This window comes from Nannobrachium achirus (genome assembly GCF_963921795.1).
Source record: "Nannobrachium achirus genome assembly, chromosome: 3".
Lineage (NCBI taxonomy): Eukaryota > Metazoa > Chordata > Actinopteri > Myctophiformes > Myctophidae > Nannobrachium > Nannobrachium achirus.
In genome coordinates, this window is record NC_137812.1 from 3761708 (window position 1) to 3767795 (window position 6088).

At 44.2% G+C, this 6088-nt stretch overlaps 1 protein-coding gene across 1 annotated transcript in view; it reads right to left on the minus strand.

Annotated features, from left to right (window-relative positions):
- The window catches only part of LOC308281310 (uncharacterized protein), a 277254-nt gene that overhangs the window by 235311 nt on the left and 35855 nt on the right, over positions 1–6088 (minus strand). The gene's annotated exons all lie outside the window — the stretch shown is intronic.

Below are 6088 nucleotides of genomic sequence, written 5' to 3' on the forward strand. Positions count from 1 at the left end.
AAGACACTGCCATAGCTTCCGTGCTGACAGGTGGTCTTACTGGGGCCGGTGAAGACAACTGCAAGCTTGCAATAGTGCCGGTTCAGGTAAAGGCCAGAAAAGGAAACAAAACGGTGCATACATATGCATTCCTTGACCCAGGCAGCACTGCGTCGTTTTGTACGGAGGGGCTAATGGCTAAACTCAACATTAAAGGAAGAAGATCAAGTATCTTGTTGAGAACTATGGGTCAGAAGAAGGTAATTGAAACACACATTGTTTCAGGCCTAGAAGTGGCTGGAGTGAACAGCAGTGACTTTTGTAGACTTCCAGGCATATATACACAGAAGGCAATGCCTGTGAACAAAGGAAATATCCCACTGCAAAATGACATTGATCAGTGGCCTCATTTGAAGAATGTTCACATACCTGAACTCGACTCTGAGGTGGAGCTGCTGATTGGCTCAGATGTACCAAAGGCACTGGAGCCAATAGATGTCATACGGAGTGTGGGAGAGGGACCGTATGCTGTAAAGACCATACTTGGTTGGACAGTTAATGGACCATTGGATGGAAAGACTAAGACTCATAAGCAGTCAGAAATGAATGCCACGGCTGATGAGGAAAATAACGCTTTCATTGTGAATGTTGAAACCCTGTCCACACAACTGAAGCAGGAAAACAGTCAGTTGGCAGAAGATAAAGAAAGATTGTCAGCTAAGCTTCAAGACACGGGCAAAGAGATTGCCAGTGTTGCTAAGGAAAAGGAAACTCTTCAAGCTACACAAAGCATGTTGGAGAAAGACATTTCTTTTCTGCGCAGTATCCAGGAGAGTAATGATGAAGAACGTTCAAGGCTTCTTAAGGAGATGGAAAAGTTGCAGGCTACACAGAAACAACTGAAGCTTGATGCTAAGTACCAACAAAAGGATAAAGACCTATTGGAAAAACAATATGGCACTGCCATTAAGGAGGCATCAGCTACAAGCCAAGAACTTTCCATCAATGTGGACAAACTAAGAACTGAGAGAGATGCTCTGCAAAGGGAGAGAGATGATGCTACACAGAAAATCGCACAGCTTGAGACCCATCTGACAAAAGAGAAAATCAGTCTGTTGCAGGAGAAGACTGAAACTCAGGCTTTGGTGGAGCAGCTACAACATTCTAAGAAGGAAATGGAATCTCAGCTGGAAATGTTGAAGCAACAGAATTCCAAGTACCAAGATCATTTCAATGTATTCAAGGAACAGCTTGGCTCTGAAGGCCAGAGGATAACACGTCTGTGTCAGGAGAATGAAGCTCTTAAAATGGAAAATTTTACGAAGTCCCAGTCCCTGGAATCTCTGCAGGTGGAGAATAACAGGTTGACTCTGGAGCTTGACAGCAACTCCAAGTTGGAGGCTGAGTGCTCAAAACTCAAGACAGAGTTGCTGAAAGTACTGAAACAAAGAGAGAACGCTTTGAAAAAGGATTTGGACAAGGAACAGCATTCTATGCATGAAAAGAATGAACAGGAGACTCTAAAAAGTGAGCTGGCTGTATTGCGTGAAAACAGTGCCGCAGTTAAGATACAGCAGTGTGCTAATCCAGACTTAAAGGACGAGGCCCGTCCACAGGAACACGTTCACAGCCTGGAGAAAACTCCGGATGCAAGATCAGATGCCATCAGTAAACCCACAAGTGATGCAGTCTTGGACCAGGTACACTGTGGTTTTGTGATGGCGAAAGTGGCTCAGTTAAAACCAGCTACTATCCCTAGAATGGAAGTGACTACTGCTACAATGGTAAGCAGAATGGACACACTATTGAGAAAAGAGCTGCCGATGGAACTGGCAGACTCTGTATTTTGGACCGACAGCACATCCGTGCTCAAGTACATCAACAACAAGACAGCAAGATTTCGAACTTTTGTGGCGAATAAAGTTGCTGCAATTGTCAAGGTCTCACATGCTCAACAGTGGAGATATGTTGACTCTGTTAACAACCCAGCAAACAAGGACTCTGAAGTCAAGAGAAGAACTGTAAATGCTACTCAGATTACATCTGAAGAAGAGGATGCAACAACTCGCTTCACTACTGGACTGGTTTGAAGAAGGCTGCAGCATGGATGCTCAGACCTAAAAGACTGTTTCTCAACCACAGTAGAGGAAAGAAGAACCAAGCAAGCCATGTCACAGCTGCGCTGCACAAAGAACTTTCTGAAGGGAAATCTACTTGCTGCAGGAGACGGAAGAAGATTGAACATTGACTTTGAATGACTTACCCCTTGCCATTGACCTTTGCCCCTTGCCACTGACTTATGACCCTTTTGCACCCTACACACACCGCGCTAAACACTGATTGAAGAACGAAGAAAGAAGTTTGCGCAAAAAAAAAAATCGCTCTATTGCTTTGATTGTTCTTTATGATTATGTAATTATTATTTTGTTGCATAATAATTAGGGGCCGGTATTGTAGCGGCCAAAATATACATTTTGTTTATTTGCTATTGATGTTTTGTTTTTGTTTTGATTTCCCACGCTCTGTTTTGATTGCCTGCTTAATTGATTGACTAGCTGCTTGTGTCTGGTAATCAGGGGAGTTTATGTCAGGTGTGTGGCTCGGGCCCGAGTCTTACTGTGGGTTAGACAATGGGGGTGAGCTAGGCTCGATATTTTCTGTTGACCGTTTCATTTTGTTACGTTTACATTTACTTTATACACTTTTCCTATCAGTTTAATTCTGTTCAATTACATTTTTGGACCTTTATTTTGTTTGTTAATAAATCACCTTAAATGCAAGACAACTCTCTGCTTTTGTTTGGACAACAACGAGTCACAGTTACAGCCGACACTCAGCCTCATAGTGCTACTTTTAAATGGTTTGATTTTTGATAGAAGTAGTCGCTACAATAGGTAGGTTTAGTTATAATAGGGCCAGTTGACTCCACATGTAGCAGCAGCTTGGTGACAGCCTCCTCAATCTAGTTCAATCTTTGGGATCTCTTCACCTCCAGCCCCTTTTGCAGGGAGCCACTCATTATCATCAGAGATAACAGAGTCGACAGACACACCCATCCCTCATCAACTTTACAAATTCTGGTTGTCTGAGGAGAACAAACAGCTCTCCAGCTGTGTGTTCGGAATGTGGTGTCCATTCAAGCTTGTGGAGATGTAGGTAGAACGGCTGCTTTGGAATCTGAAGGTTCCAGGGTCGATTTCTGGCTCCTCCTGCTTATTTGTTGAAGTATCCTTAAGCAAGACACTGAACCCCTAACTGCTCCAGATGAGCACCTTGCATGGTTTCATGGTGTGAATGTATGTGTGAATGTGTGTGTTAATGGGTGAATGTGAAATACATTGTACAGCGCTTTGGAGAAGAGCGCTATATACTGTAAATGCAGTCCATTTACCATTATCAGCTGTTGTCTCTGTTGATGATGTCGCTAGTGGAGAAGAGATCGCAGACATCTTGAATAGGATGTCTGCGACACCTGGTGTCTGTACAGCCTCCATTATAACTAAGCCTATCCCTAACCTTCACTAACCTAATGGTCAGAATAATGGGATGTCAGAACTATGAGCGGACCCCAGAGAGTTGTTGTCTCCTTCACATTACTGCTATACTACACCCCATATTTCCAAGCACTGGGGATGAAGGAGAGCTGGCAGCAGTATGGCACTGGTTAGACTCACTTCCACTGCATCAAGCAGTCTCATCTTGGAGCACCACTAGCCAAGACAGTGATCAAGGCACATATGCCTTATAGACAGGAGATGACTGCATTGGCCAGGTGAGGATTAAACATGCAGTTATGGCTTCTGACCGAGTACAATATCTACAAACTTTGGAGGCAAAGACCTTGACAGAACAAGACACAGTATTGGTAGCAGAGAAATACAACTGCTGAGACCAACAAGGCACCTTTCTAGCGCATTTCTTGCCACCTGCTTGCAACAGCCAAGGAACCTGAGGAAAGACTAGAACCAATGGAACATGGAACATGGCATGACATAAAGGCTTGTCCTGTTGTCCGGGACAAGTGCCCATACTATGGAGTGGAGGGACAAGGGGGGTCATTAGCCGTCCTTTTGTTATTATTTCAATGTATGACATTTTTATCCGGACAAGTGACTTTTGACCCCGGACAAGTGAATGGGAAATATACTTGTCCAAAGGACAACTGCCTCAAAAAGTCAATGTCAAGCTCTGATGGATGGAAGGAGCACTTTGACTTTAGTACACTCCTGCCATGTCTGAAGCAAGACACTCGACACTGATGGAGTTCTGTGCATCATATTTTGCCATGGAACAATGACAAATCCATCCTGTAAAAACACCTCATACTAACTTGCATGCACACAATCATAATATGGTGCACTTTGAGGGAAATTGTTATTTAATTTTGTGTGTGATTTTGTTGTGTAATTGTATTTGTCACTTTTATTCGTAAATAGTCTTATTTGCTCATTTAAACACCCATTTTAAACCCCCCTTTAAAGTTAAATGTGGATGTTTACTTGTTGTATTTCTCACTAGTATGTCTTTTGTTATAAACAAAACAAACTTACTATAAAATAGTAACAAACTTACAAAAAATACTATAAAAGTGCAAGTAATGAACAAAATCGTTTTTGAAAAATGGCATTGACATTGATATTTCAAAGACAAGATGATCCTTAATGGTCAAAACAATGTCAGAAATGAATTATACATGTCAGCATTAGTTGATTTAGACCTACTGCACCTGTTTTTACTCCTAACAATGGCCAAGTTATGGCCCACGGTCTTCGGAATAGCAAAATTACCTTGACCATGACCTTTTGAGGTCCAAATCACCCAAAATGGTCAAAACAATATCAGAAATGAATTCCCCACACCACAAGTAGTCCAAATAGAGGTATTACATGTGCCTATACACCCAGAAACAGAAAAGTTGGATTTTCATCATAGCCGATGGCAGCCATATTTGATTTGGCCATTGCGCCATTCGTGGCACTATGGCGGACGAGCACCTCAGTGATTTTTCATGTCTAGGGACCCACTGACTCAGTTCAGGTGAGAAACTCCCCTAACACCAAATTGCGAACAGGACTTTAAGCCAGATACTGTATTATAGCATGTTCCATTGACAATAAATAATACTAAAATGTATCTAATAGATGCAAGGACAGCACACAGCAGACTTTGCGGGTTACATGTCTCCTCAGCGGCCACACCGAGTTCCAGCCAGACGCGATTCCAAGCCCCGTCTTTGAGATCAAAGACGCGATTGTAGTGTCCAAGCCGCGTCTTTGAGGTTAAAAGACGTGATTGAAACCGAGAATCGCGTCTTGAGCCGCGGTTTCGCGTCTAGAAGACGCAAAGACGTGATTGAAACCGAGAATCGCGTCTTGAGCCGCGGCAGCTCCGTCCTGAACGCAAAGCTGCGTCTTGACCGCTATTTAAGCACTGACGCAGCATCAGACGGGTCATAAGACCCGTCTTCAGACGGGACGCAGTCTGCGACGGCTCACGCCTGGGGTCCCCGGACCCAGGCCAGGGGGTCCCCAGCAAAAAAAAAAAAAAAAAAAAAAAAAGTTAAAAAAAGGTTACCCTGCTAGAAAAAACAAGCACAGACCAGCACAATTGTCATGCTGGTCTGTGCTGGGCTATGCTGGTTTATGCTGGTTCATGCTGGTCTGTGCTGGTGCTGGTGCTGGTCTATGCTGGTCTGTGCTGGTCCCATGCTGGTCCACCAGCACAGACCAGCATAGACCAGCACCAGCACAGACCAGCATGAACCAGCATAAACCAGCATAGACCAGCACAGACCAGTACAGACCAGCACCAGCACAAACCAGCACATGTTGTGTTTTACTGCTGGTCTGTGCTGGTGCTGGTGCTGGTGCTGGTCCAGCATAGACCAGCACCAGCACAGACCAGCATGAACCAGCATAGACCAGCACAGACCAGCACCAGCACAAACCAGCACATGTTGTGTTTTACTGCTGGCCTGTGCTGGTGCTGGTGCTGGTTCAGCACCAGCACCAGCACAGACCAGCATGAACCAGCATAAACCAGCATAGACCAGCACAGACCAGCACCAGCACAAACCAGCACATATTGTGTTTTACTGCTGGTTTGTGCT